The following is a 14,360-nucleotide window of genomic DNA, read 5'->3' as shown; positions in this document are numbered from 1 at the left end:
CAGCAACCCTGAGGGGGTCCCCTGTTAGATAGGACCCAGTATAGAAATAGAGAGAAAAGGGGTTTTCAGGGTGCGCTAGGACCTTTCAATTATTTAAGACAGTATGGTTTAAAATAGGAAAAATTTAATAAACATTTGCTCACAGAGCATAGCAGTATAAACAAAGGTCGAATTGATACACTTTACAATGTATAAAATGACATAAACACAATTCAGGTCAACAGTCGAAATGCGCCCAATAGGCCCAACGCGTTTCGTCGTGAACACGACTTCCTCAGGGGCACAATACAACAGTAGGCAACGATGGTCACACAGTCAATGGTTTAGGGTTTGGACACCAACCAAATATAGAAATTTCACAAAGAGGAGATGTCCTTAGGTGATTATAGCATAATGTCCACCAGCTTGTTTACAGATGGATAAACAAATAGAGAAACCATTCAAAGTTATACGGCTATAATGACCACTTTCAATTGTAGATAGATAAGGGGAATCACCAGCTTGTTTACAGATGGATAAACAAATAGAGAAACCATTCAAAGTTATACGGCTATAATGACCACTTTCAATTGTAGATAGATAAGGGGAATTAGTAGCCCAATGGAAAGATGTGTACTGCTCAGCTCCAAAAGTGAGAGTGAGAATACACTAGAGGTTACTTCCTGGTCACACAGCATTATGTAAGTACTGTTTGGTTTTTCCTTCTTCCTTATTTTTGCTTGGGCTAATAATGCTCCTGCTTGTAATCACTGTCCTATATAGGTTCCCCCACTATGTATACTGACTGATTAGGTCTTTATGTTTGTATTTGAAGCTGACCTGGATGTTGATATCTGCCACTGAGTGGGTGTACTCAGTGCTATTGGGACAAAAAACTCTGTTTATTTGTATGGGCCAGTCATAACAAGAGTGCTGTTAACTGGTGAAATGTAAGTCCTGATGTACCGTTTTTTTTTTTTGCAACCCAATTATATCCGGTGCTGGTGGTGGTGCATTGGATTAAAAGGGGAATAAAATTCTAACCCCCAGACTTTGTAAATTTCTCCATCTAGATATATTCCTGCAAAAAAAACTATTTTCTGTACCCATTCATTTTGAGATACTGCATAAAGGTACCTTTTTTTATTTATTGTATTGGTATATGTATATATTATTAATTGCCGTTAGAGTAAACTATATAAAAAGTATTTCTATGATGATTACTCTGTATGGTTAAAAAACCCGTCTAAGAACACTGGTGTTTTTAAATAATAACGGTTTAAAAACATTGTTTTTTCTAATATTGTTACGCTGGTAATCCGCTATATTATAGTAAGGATTTTAATTATGATTATTCATATTCATTGGTTTATTGATAATTCCGACGGTTTTTAAATAATTATTGGATTTCTCTCTCTCTTGTCCTCTCCAACCTTTTTTTATTCTTTATCATTTTGAAAAATGTGATACATATTTTCCTTGACGTATTTTATTACTATTTACAGTGCAATTGTACCTTTGTCAACCAAGTCATCGAATGCCCCTGATGAAGTCACGTAGTTGACGAAACGCGTTGGGCCAGCTGTTGTATTGGAAAAATTGTACATTACGTTAATGGTTATCTTCAAAATGACTATATGTATTTGTGTATTTTATATGAGCCGAATTGTTAAGGCTTTTATTGAATAAATTTTTTAAAACGGAGGAATAAGTTGTGTACCTTCACCTATAAGCGCACTCTGTTCCCTTTTTCTTTATATATATATATATATAGAGAGAGAGAGAGAGAGAATTCAAAATTAAACTTTTTAAAACAAATAAATTATGATGCACAGTAGCTACCAAAGTCACAATATGCCCCCAGTAGCGCACCCAGGTCATGTCTAAAAAATAGTGCCAATGGCTTATAGTGTGCCCCACAGTAGCGCCCTAGTACCGTTTTTGTGCTACAGTATATTTTTTCTTTTATTTTAGAGCACACAGTAGAGCACTGGTGTAAGAATATGCTCCACAATAGCAAATCCAGGTCATAATATGCCCCACAACAGTGCCCCAGTTCACTGTTGTGACAACAATTCATTGTATTCACGTATGCCCCATAGTGTCCTAGCTAATTTTATGCCCCATAGTAGTTTTATTAGCTAATTATATACAGCTAATTTCATTAGCTAAATATATACAGGGCCGTACTGGACATGGGTACAAGGGGTTCCCCACTGCCTCGGAAACAAGGTGAGGGGGCAGCATGAACAGGAGTCTGATCTGTTTGTGTATGTTAGTGTTAAAAGATATATACACACAATATACTTATAATTTATTTCTTTTTTAGGTGTGTGATAATTGTTTATTTGATCCTTCAATGAGTTGTCACAGGTAACATGGTAATTTGGAAAAGTGCCAATGCATTTTGTCTTTAGAAAGACTTCATCAGGGGATCAATGTTACAATCTTTCAGCTGATATGGAATTTCATATTATCCTTAAGTAGGCAGCAGAATGCTATGCTATTCTGCTGGCCATCCTTGTAGGAGAAAGAGGTCCTCTGAAGAGGCCCAAATTGCTGCTATTACTCCCAGATGAACAGATTCCCAACTGTTTCACTGGTAACAGTACTAGCCCTATAGGAATTGGCCTAACAGGCATACCTATAGGTATATATATATATAAATATATATATATATATATATATATATATATATATATATATATATATATATATATATATATATATATATATATATATATATATATATATATAGATTATACTTATTCCTGTATCAAAAACTCTTTTGGAGAATTTTTTGGAAATTAGGATTAGAAAAAAAAGGAAAAGGATTTTCATGACCTTCTTCAGGATAATATGAAATTCCATATCAGCTGAAAGATTGTAACATTGATCCCCTGATGATGTCTTTCTAAAGACGAAACACGTTGGGATGTTTCCATATTACCATGTTACCTGTAACAACTCATTGAAGGATCAAATAAACAATTATTGGATGAACTCCTCTTTGCTTCACTGAAGTGACTGTATTTAATTTAGGTGCCATACCACTATTGGGGAATATATATATATATATATATATATAGCTGCAATACTTGGCAGCACTCAGGTCACAACAAACGTCACTATACCTGCAGGTTCAGGGCTGAAGCTAGGAAATTCCTCACCCAGGGCAAGGTAGTAATTTGGCTATGGGTATCACATATAGCTCATGGGGCACGCGACACCACCTGCTCTGCTAAAAATCTGGCTCCTTAGAAAATAAACATATGTAAAATTCCCACTGGCAGGAATATTAAAAAAAAATATTTTGTAGTCTACATCTACTTCTCACAACAGTGATTTATACAGAAATTCAAATTGAGATGTATATTATATCTATTAATTCCAATAATGCTCTAAAACACAACTGCTAAGCCAAAATCATATACCATGAGATCTAAATAGAGCGACATGTAGCAGCGCTAGTGATAATAACAACGTGGAAAATACAGAGATAAAAAATTCCCATAATAAGAGCTACAATTAAATAATTTTTTGTTGTCAGGAATAAAAAGGTGTGTCTGGGATGCTGTGCAGGTCTGAGACTCGCCAGGGTACCCAATGTGAGGGGAAACCTATTCTTTAGCTATTATTATTGCTTTCACTCACATCGAGAGACAAGGTGGGTCTCGAACCGGCGGCCCTTGGCTTCCCAGGCACGGTCATTAGCACTGCGCCACAGTGCTTACCAACAGCTAACTGTATCTCTGGGCCCCATGAGGTTACTTTATATAAATGATCAACAGCGCCACCCATGGCCAATGCTGGAACTACCTGCTTAACATAAGTGACAAGAGAAGGAACCCCAGTACAACTTTATTGGCCACTAAGGTGCCTGGGACCATTACCAGCCACCTTTCACAGGGGCAGATGTATTAAGCCTAGTTATGTGATAAAGTGGGAGGTGATAATGCAGCAGTCAGTCAACTCCTAACTGACATTTGTCATGCCCAGACTAACTTGACAGTTAGGAGCTGATTGGCTGGTACCAGTGGACGGACTGACAGGGTAGGAGCCTGAAGCTCTTTAGCCAGGGCTGGACTGGTCCACAGAGGTACAGGGTAAGCCCCCTGGCGGGCCCCACTGCCTTGTGAAGGGGGGGGGGGGGGGAGAAAAACCTAAGGATCTGGTTCCAGACTGTGCACCTGAATTATGCATTATGCATATGTTACCCTATATTACTCAAGACTATGGTGCATTCTTTATAGTGCATTGCTGTTATTAATCTGGTACATTAACTATCATACATGCACTAGTAGTATTTACTATATACATGTTTATGAAGAGGACCAGACTATGTTTTCTCTAATGGATAAGAAAACCAATGTGTGGGTTGGCCACACCTCTTCTTGAGACTAACCACAGCCCTAAACATGGGTTCCTTAACACTGCATTCTCCCGGTGGGAACTGAGTTTTGACAGTAGTGCCCTGCTTATGTGATGTGGTAATATGAATGGTGCTGTACGGGGGGGAGGGTAGAACTTCCAGTACAGATGTTAAGCCAATATAGTTGCAGAAGAGTTAAATAGTAAAATAGATTGAATACGGACCTCTGTATTATTTGTCTATGTGACGTATTTTGTGACTATGTAGTATATGATATGATTATAACAAGACTATATGTACTTATATTTTGCAGGCCCTTCAACCTTATAAATAATAACAGCAAAGTAGTTGAGACACAAAATTATTCTTGCGGTTTCCTAAACTCACCGGTGTCCTGTGTGGTGAATGGGAAATTTACAGTGAAAAGAGATTTGCCCCCAGTTTGGATAAAGACTGAGCAGACTGAACAGGAAGTAAATAAGCTTATATTTATAACATGGATATTACATACCTCCCAACATCTGGGCTGGCTGAGGCGGGACGGTGTGCACGGCGAAGGCACGCGGCAAATTTAGGGGGCGTGGCCTGCTGGAAAGGGGGCGTGACCTATACTCGTGGCGCTCTCGCGAGGCCACGCCCCCGTTTCTCGCCCCGGTGGGGGCAAGCCTAGCAGCTCTGTGAGCTGCTGGTCAGCCCCCAGCCCCTCTGCCTGCAAGAATAGATGCTGTGCGCATGCGCACAGCATCTATTCACAGACTACGGGGCGGGGGACTCCCAACTGCCCCCCCCCCTGCCGCGGGACACTGCCGGTGGAGGGAGAGACGCGGGAATGTCCCAAAATATCGGGACGTTCCCGCGATAAGCGGGACAGTTGGGAGGTATATTATTACTACATTTAACTGTAAAGTCCCGTACACAAGGGATGCCGCAGGTCTCAGCACATGAAGCAATGCACCCACAATGTCTGCTAAGCCATCTGTGCTAAGCGGGCTTTTGCCTATTGTTTATAGGCAAATCCCTGTGATCTAGCAGGATAGACATTGCATGCGCTGTCTGTCTCTGCGGGTGATAGCGACTCGCAGGACCACGCATCGCTGTCGGCCAGGGCCATACACACAGAGCGATTTGTACTTCATTTCTAAGCGATTGGGGTTATAGTTGCCACATGTGTATACCCCATTACTGCCATTTGCTGTGTGACCTTTTCATACCCCCACTATCCACGTCGGCGTGGAGTTGAGAATAGAAAGTGTGGCGAGCGCAGCGAGCCACCGAGCCCGAAGCGTGGCGAGCAGACGCGGATACCTTCACAGGTATCCGCGTCCCCTAGCGGGCTTCACAGGTGTCAGTGTCCCCTAGCGGGGCTCGCTGCGCTCGCCACGCTTCGGGCTCGGTGGCCCGCTGCGCTCGCCACACTTTCTATTCTCAACTCCACGCCGATGTGGATAGTTAGTGGGGTATCAAAAGGTCGGAGGACGCGTACCGCCACGTTTATAGTGGGGGGTGGCGTGGGGGTGCATTTAACATTGTAAGCACCCATTAGGGTGCTTATACAATGTTTTATCGCATCGCATTGTATGGCATTGTATGCCATATACCAGTGGTTCCCAACCCTGGTCCTCAAGTACCCCCAACAGTGCACGTTTTCCAGGTCACCCGGCAGGTGCACTCATTATTCAAATACATTTGAAAAGATCCACAGGTGGAGATAATTATAGCACTTGTGATTCTGTGTGGAGACCTGCAAAACATGCACTGTTGGGGGTACTTGAGGACCAGGGTTGGGAACCACTGCCATATACAATGGCATACAATTTTTATATATATATATATATAGAGAGAGAGAATTCAAAATTAAACTTTTTAAAACAAATAAATTATGATGCACAGTAGCTACCAAAGTCACAATATGCCCCCAGTAGCGCACCCAGGTCATGTCTAAAAAATAGTGCCAATGGCTTATAGTGTGCCCCACAGTAGCGCCCTAGTACCGTTTTTGTGCTACAGTATATTTTTTCTTTTATTTTAGAGCACACAGTAGAGCACTGGTGTAAGAATATGCTCCACAATAGCAAATCCATGTCATAATATGCCCCACAACAGTGCCCCAGTTCACTGTTGTGACAACAATTCATTGTATTCACGTATGCCCCATAGTGTCCTAGCTAATTTTATGCCCCATAGTAGTTTTATTAGCTAATTATATACAGCTAATTTCATTAGCTAAATATATACAGGGCCGTACTGGACATGGGTACAAGGGGTTCCCCACTGCCTCGGAAACAAGGTGAGGGGGCAGCATGAACAGGAGTCTGACCTGTTTGTGTATGTTAGTGTTAAAAGATATATACACACAATATACTTATAATTTATTTCTTTTTTAGGTGTGTGATAATTGTTTATTTGATCCTTCAATGAGTTGTCACAGGTAACATGGTAATTTGGAAAAGTGCCAATGCATTTTGTCTTTAGAAAGACTTCATCAGGGGATCAATGTTACAATCTTTCAGCTGATATGGAATTTCATATTATCCTTAAGTAGGCAGCAGAATGCTATGCTATTCTGCTGACCATCCTTGTAGGAGAAAGAGGTCCTCTGAAGAGGCCCAAATTGCTGCTATTACTCCCAGATGAACAGATTCCCAACTGTTTCACTGGTAACAGTACTAGCCCTATAGGAATTGGCCTAACAGGCATACCTATAGGTATAGGTATAGGTATATATATATATATATATATATATATATATATATATATATATATATATATATATATATATATAGATTATACTTATTCCTGTATCAAAAACTCTTTTGGAGAATTTTTTGGAAATTAGGATTAGAAAAAAAAGGAAAAGGATTTTCATGACCTTCTTCAGGATAATATGAAATTCCATATCAGCTGAAAGATTGTAACATTGATCCCCTGATGATGTCTTTCTAAAGACGAAACACGTTGGGATGTTTCCATATTACCATGTTACCTGTAACAACTCATTAAAGGATCAAATAAACAATTATTGGATGAACTCCTCTTTGCTTCACTGAAGTGACTGTATTTAATTTAGGTGCCATACCACTATTGGGGAATATATATATATATATATATATATATATATATATATATATATATATATATAGCTGCAATACTTGGCAGCACTCAGGTCACAACAAACGTCACTATACCTGCAGGTTCAGGGCTGAAGCTAGGAAATTCCTCACCCAGGGCAAGGTAGTAATTTGGCTATGGGTATCACATATAGCTCATGGGGCACGCGACCCCACCTGCTCTGCTAAAAATCTGGCTCCTTAGAAAATAAACATATGTAAAATTCCCACTGGCAGGAATATTAAAAAAAAATATACTTCTCACAACAGTGATTTATACAGAAATTCAAATTGAGATGTATATTATATCAATTAATTCCAATAATGCTATAAAACACAACTGCTAAGCCAAAATCATATACCATGAGATCTAAATAGAGCGACATGTAGCAGCGCTAGTGATAATAACAACGTGGAAAATACAGAGATAAAAAATTCCCATAATAAGAGCTACAATTAAATAATTTTTTGTTGTCAGGAATAAAAAGGTGTGTCTGGGATGCTGTGCAGGTCTGAGACTCGCCAGGGTACCCAATGTGAGGGGAAACCTATTCTTTAGCTATTATTATTGCTTTCACTCACATCGAGAGACAAGGTGGGTCTCGAACCGGCGGCCCTTGGCTTCCCAGGCACGGTCATTAGCACTGCGCCACAGTGCTTACCAACAGCTAACTGTAGCTCTGGGCCCCATGAGGTTACTTTACATAAATGATCAACAGCGCCACCCATGGCCAATGCTGGAACTACCTGCTTAACATAAGTGACAAGAGAAGGAACCCCAGTACAACTTTATTGGCCACTAAGGTGCCTGGGACCATTACCAGCCACCTTTCACAGGGGCAGATGTATTAAGCCTAGTTATGTGATAAAGTGGGAGGTGATAATGCAGCAGTCAGTCAACTCCTAACTGACATTTGTCATGCCCAGACTAACTTGACAGTTAGGAGCTGATTGGCTGGTACCAGTGGACGGACTGACAGGGTAGGAGCCTGAAGCTCTTTAGCCAGGGCTGGACTGGTCCACAGAGGTACAGGGTAAGCCCCCTGGTGGGCCCCACTGCCTTGTGAAGGGGGAAGGGGGGGGGGGGGAGAAAAACCTAAGGATCTGGTTCCAGACTGTGCACCTGAATTATGCATTATGCATATGTTACCCTATATTACTCAAGACTATGGTGCATTCTTTATAGTGCATTGCTGTTATTAATCTGGTACATTAACTATCATACATGCACTAGTAGTATTTACTATATACATGTTTATGAAGAGGACCAGACTATGTTTTCTCTAATGGATAAGAAAACCAATGTGTGGGTTGGCCACACCTCTTCTTGAGACTAACCACAGCCCTAAACATGGGTTCCTTAACACTGCATTCTCCCGGTGGGAACTGAGTTTTGACAGTAGTGCCCTGCTTATGTGATGTGGTAATATGAATGGTGCTGTACGGGGGGAAGGGTAGAACTTCCAGTACAGATGTTAAGCCAATATAGTTGCAGAAGAGTTAAATAGTAAAATAGATTGAATACGGACCTCTGTATTATTTGTCTATGTGACGTATTTTGTGACTATGTAGTATATGATATGATTATAACAAGACTATATGTACTTATATTTTGCAGGCCCTTCAACCTTATAAATAATAACAGCAAAATAGTTGAGACACAAAATTATTCTTGCGGTTTCCTAAACTCACCGGTGTCCTGTGTGGTGAATGGGAAATTTACAGTGAAAAGAGATTTGCCCCCAGTTTGGATAAAGACTGAGCAGACTGAACAGGAAGTAAATAAGCTTATATTTATAACATGGATATTACATACCTCCCAACATCTGGGCTGGCTGAGGCGGGACGGTGTGCACGCCAAAGGCGCGCAGCAAATTTAGGGGGCGTGGCCTGCTGGAAAGGGGCGTGGCGCTCTCGCGAGGCCACGCCCCCGTTTCTCGCTGCGGTGGGGGCAAGCCTAGCAGCTCTGTGAGCTGCTGGTCAGCCCCCAGCCCCTCTGCCTGCAAGAATAGATGCTGTGCGCATGCGCACAGCATCTATTCACAGACCACGGGGCGGGGGACTCCCAACTGCCCCCCCCCTGCCGCGGGACACTGCCGGTGGAGGGAGGGACGCGGGAATGTCCCAAAATATCGGGACGTTCCCGCGATAAGCGGGACAGTTGGGAGGTATATTATTACTACATTTAACTGTAAAGTCCCGTACACAAGGGATGCCGCAGGTCTCAGCACATGAAGCAATGCACCCGCAATGTCTGCTAAGCCATCTGTGCTAAGCGGGCTTTTGCCTATTGTTTATAGGCAAATCCCTGTGATCTAGCAGGATAGACATTGCATGCGCTGTCTGTCTCTGCGGGTGATAGCGACTCCCAGGACCACGCATCGCTGTCGGCCAGGGCCATACACACAGAGCGATTTGTACTTCATTTCTAAGCGATTGGGGTTATAGTTGCCACATGTGTATACCCCATTACTGCCATTTGCTGTGTGACCTTTTCATACCCCCACTATCCACGTCGGCGTGGAGTTGAGAATAGAAAGTGTGGCGAGCGCAGCGAGCCACCGAGCCCGAAGCAGGTATCCTCGTCCCCTCGCGGACTTCACAGGTGTCAGTGTCCCCTAGCGGGGCTCGCTGCGCTCGCCACGCTTCGGGTTCGGTGGCCCGCTGCGCTCGCCACACTTTCTATTCTCAACTCCACGCCGATGTGGATAGTGGGGGTATCAAAAGGTCGGAGGATGCGTACCGCCACGTTTATAGTGGGGGGGGGGGGTGGCGTGGGGGTGCATTTAACATTGTAAGCACTCATTAGGGTGCTTATACAATGTTTAATCGCATCGCATTGTATGGCATTGTATGCCATATACCAGTGGTTCCCAACCCTGGTCCTCAAGTACCCCCAACAGTGCACGTTTTCCAGGTCACCCGGCAGGTGCACTCATTATTCAAATACATTTGAAAAGATCCACAGGTGGAGATAATTATAGCACTTGTGATTCTGTGTGGAGACCTGCAAAACATGCACTGTTGGGGGTACTTGAGGACCAGGGTTGGGAACCACTGCCACATACAATGGCATACAATTTTAAAATTGTATGCCAATGTACAATATCGCGCGATATCACGTCGCATCGCATACCATCGCATGCCTTATGGTATGCGATGGGCGCCGCCAAAATACACAAGTACCATATATATAGAGAGAGAGAGAATTCAAAATTAAACTTTTTAAAACAAATAAATTATGATGCACAGTAGCTACCAAAGTCACAATATGCCCCCAGTAGCGCACCCAGGTCATGTCTAAAAAATAGTGCCAATGGCTTATAGTGTGCCCCACAGTAGCGCCCTAGTACCGTTTTTGTGCTACAGTATATTTTTTCTTTTATTTTAGAGCACACAGTAGAGCACTGGTGTAAGAATATGCTCCACAATAGCAAATCCAGGTCATAATATGCCCCACAACAGTGCCCCAGTTCACTGTTGTGACAACAATTCATTGTATTCACGTATGCCCCATAGTGTCCTAGCTAATTTTATGCCCATAGTAGTTTTATTAGCTAAATATATACAGCTAATTTCATTAGCTAAATATATACAGGGCCGTACTGGACATGGGTACAAGGGGTTCCCCACTGCCTCTGAAACAAGGTGAGGGGGCAGCATGAACAGGAGTCTAACCTGTTTGTGTATGTTAGTGTTAAAAGATATATACACACAATATACTTATAATTTATTTCTTTTTTAGGTGTGTGATAATTGTTTATTTGATCCTTCAATGAGTTGTCACAGGTAACATGGTAATTTGGAAAAGTGCCAATGCATTTTGTCTTTAGAAAGACTTCATCAGGGGATCAATGTTACAATCTTTCAGCTGATATGGAATTTCATATTATCCTTAAGTAGGCAGCAGAATGCTATGCTATTCTGCTGGCCATCCTTGTAGGAGAAAGCGGTCCTCTGAAGAGGCCCAAATTGCTGCTATTACTCCCAGATGAACAGATTCCCAACTGTTTTACTGGTAACAGTACTAGCCCTATAGGGATTGGCCTAACAGGCATACCTATAGGTGTATATATATATAGATTATACTTATTCCAGTATCAAAAACTCTTTTGGAGAATTTTTGGGAAATTAGGATTAGAAAAAAAAAAAGGAAAAGGATTTTCATGACCTTCTTCAGGATAATATGAAATTCCATATCAGCTGAAAGATTGTAACATTGATCCCCTGATGATGTCTTTCTAAAGACGAAACACGTTGGGATGTTTCCATATTACCATGTTACCTGTGACAACTCATTGAAGGATCAAATAAACAATTATTGGATGAACTCCTCTTTGCTTCACTGAAGTGACTGTGTATTTAATTTAGGTGCCATACCACTATTGGGGAATATATATATATATATATATATATATATATATATATATATATATATATATATATAGAGCTGCAATACTTGGCAGCACTCAGGTCACAACAAACGTCACTATACCTGCAGGTTCAGGGCTGAAGCTAGGAAATTCCTCACCCAGGGCAAGGTAGTAATTTGGCTTCATGCACGTATGGGTATCACATATAGCTCATGGGGCACGCGACCCCACCTGCTCTGCTAAAAATCTGGCTCCTTAGAAAATAAACATATGTAAAATTCCCACTGGCAGGAATATAAAAAAAAAAATATTTTGTAGTCTACATCTACTTCTCACAACAGTGATTTATACAGAAATTCAAATTGAGATGTATATTATATCTATTAATTCCAATAATGCTCTAAAACACAACTACTAAGCCAAAATCATATACCATGAGATCTAAATAGAGCGACATGTAGCAGCGCTAGTGATAATAACAACGTGGAAAATACAGAGATAAAAAATTCCCATAATAAGAGCTACAATTAAATAATTTTTTGTTGTCAGGAATAAAAAGGTGTGTCTGGGATGCTGTGCAGGTCTGAGACTCGCCAGGGTACCCAATGTGAGGGGAAACCTATTCTTTAGCTATTATTATTGCTTTCACTCACATCGAGAGACAAGGTGGGTCTCGAACCGGCGGCCCTTGGCTTCCCAGGCACGGTCATTAGCACTGCGCCACAGTGCTTACCAACAGCTAACTGTATCTCTGGGCCCCATGAGGTTACTTTACATAAATGATCAACAGCGCCACCCATGGCCAATGCTGGAACTACCTGCTTAACATAAGTGACAAGAGAAGGAACCCCAGTACAACTTTATTGGCCACTAAGGTGCCTGGGACCATTACCAGCCACCTTTCACAGGGGCAGATGTATTAAGCCTAGTTATGTGATAAAGTGGGAGGTGATAATGCAGCAGTCAGTCAACTCCTAACTGACATTTGTCATGCCCAGACTAACTTGACAGTTAGGAGCTGATTGGCTGGTACCAGTGGACGGACTGACAGGGTAGGAGCCTGAAGCTCTTTAGCCAGGGCTGGACTGGTCCACAGAGGTACAGGGTAAGCCCCCTGGTGGGCCCCACTGCCTTGTGAAGGGGGGGGGGGGGGGGGGGGGGGAGAAAAACCTAAGGATCTGGTTCCAGACTGTGCACCTGAATTATGCATTATGCATATGTTACCCTATATTACTCAAGAGTATGGTGCATTCTTTATAGTGCATTGCTGTTATTAATCTGGTACATTAACTATCATACATGCACTAGTAGTATTTACTATATACATGTTTATGAAGAGGACCAGACTATGTTTTCTCTAATGGATAAGAAAACCAATGTGTGGGTTGGCCACACCTCTTCTTGAGACTAAACACAGCCCTAAACATGGGTTCCTCAACACTGCATTCTCCCGGTGGGAACTGAGTTTTGACAGTAGTGCCCTGCTTATGTGATGTGGTAATATGAATGGTGCTGTACGGGGGGGAGGGTAGAACTTCCAGTACAGATGTTAAGCCAATATAGTTGCAGAAGAGTTAAATAGTAAAATAGATTGAATACGGACCTCTGTATTATTTGTCTATGTGACGTATTTTGTGACTATGTAGTATATGATATGATTATAACAAGACTATATGTACTTATATTTTGCAGGCCCTTCAACCTTATAAATAATAACAGCAAAATAGTTGAGACACAAAATTATTCTTGCGGTTTCCTAAACTCACCGGTGTCCTGTGTGGTGAATGGGAAATTTACAGTGAAAAGAGATTTGCCCCCAGTTTGGATAAAGACTGAGCAGACTGAACAGGAAGTAAATAAGCTTATATTTATAACATGGATATTACATACCTCCCAACATCTGGGCTGGCTGAGGCGGGACGGTGTGCACGGCGAAGGCACGCGGCAAATTTAGGGGGCGTGGCCTGCTGGAAAGGGGGCGTGACCTATACTCGTGGCGCTCTCGCGAGGCCACGCCCCCGTTTGTCGCCGCGGTGGGGGCAAGCCTAGCAGCTCTGTGAGCTGCTGGTCAGCCCCCAGCCCCTCTGCCTGCAAGAATAGATGCTGTGCGCATGCGCACAGCATCTATTCACAGACCACGGGGCGGGGGACTCCCAACTGCCCCCCCCCTGCTGCGGGACACTGCCGGTGGAGGGAGGGACGCGGGAATGTCCCAAAATATCGGGACGTTCCCGCGATAAGCGGGACAGTTGGGAGGTATATTATTACTACATTTAACTGTAAAGTCCCGTACACAAGGGATGCCGCAGGTCTCAGCACATGAAGCAATGCACCCGCAATGTCTGCTAAGCCATCTGTGCTAAGCGGGCTTTTGCCTATTGTTTATAGGCAAATCCCTGTGATCTAGCAGGATAGACATTGCATGCGCTGTCTGTCTCTGCGGGTGATAGCGACTCGCAGGACCACGCATCGCTGTCGGCCAGGGCCATACACACAGAGCGATTTGTACTTCATTTCTAAGCGATTGGG

At 42.5% G+C, this 14,360-nt stretch overlaps 1 long non-coding RNA gene across 3 annotated transcripts in view; it reads left to right on the top strand.

Annotated features, from left to right (window-relative positions):
- The window catches only part of LOC146009372 (uncharacterized), a 172,478-nt gene that overhangs the window by 46,270 nt on the left and 111,848 nt on the right, over positions 1–14,360 (top strand). The window contains exon 4 of one of the 3 annotated variants that reach the window (XR_014444647.1): positions 4,665–4,885. The exons of the other annotated variants lie outside the window; for them this stretch is intronic. This is a non-coding gene — a long non-coding RNA (uncharacterized LOC146009372). Of the gene's footprint in view, positions 1–4,664; positions 4,886–14,360 lie in introns of those variants that run through there. 3 annotated transcript variants of the gene reach the window in all.

This window comes from Crinia signifera, chromosome 1, assembly GCF_055691185.1.
Source record: "Crinia signifera chromosome 1, ASM5569118v1, whole genome shotgun sequence".
Lineage (NCBI taxonomy): Eukaryota > Metazoa > Chordata > Amphibia > Anura > Myobatrachidae > Crinia > Crinia signifera.
This window is presented reverse-complemented; position numbering and strand designations above follow the sequence as displayed.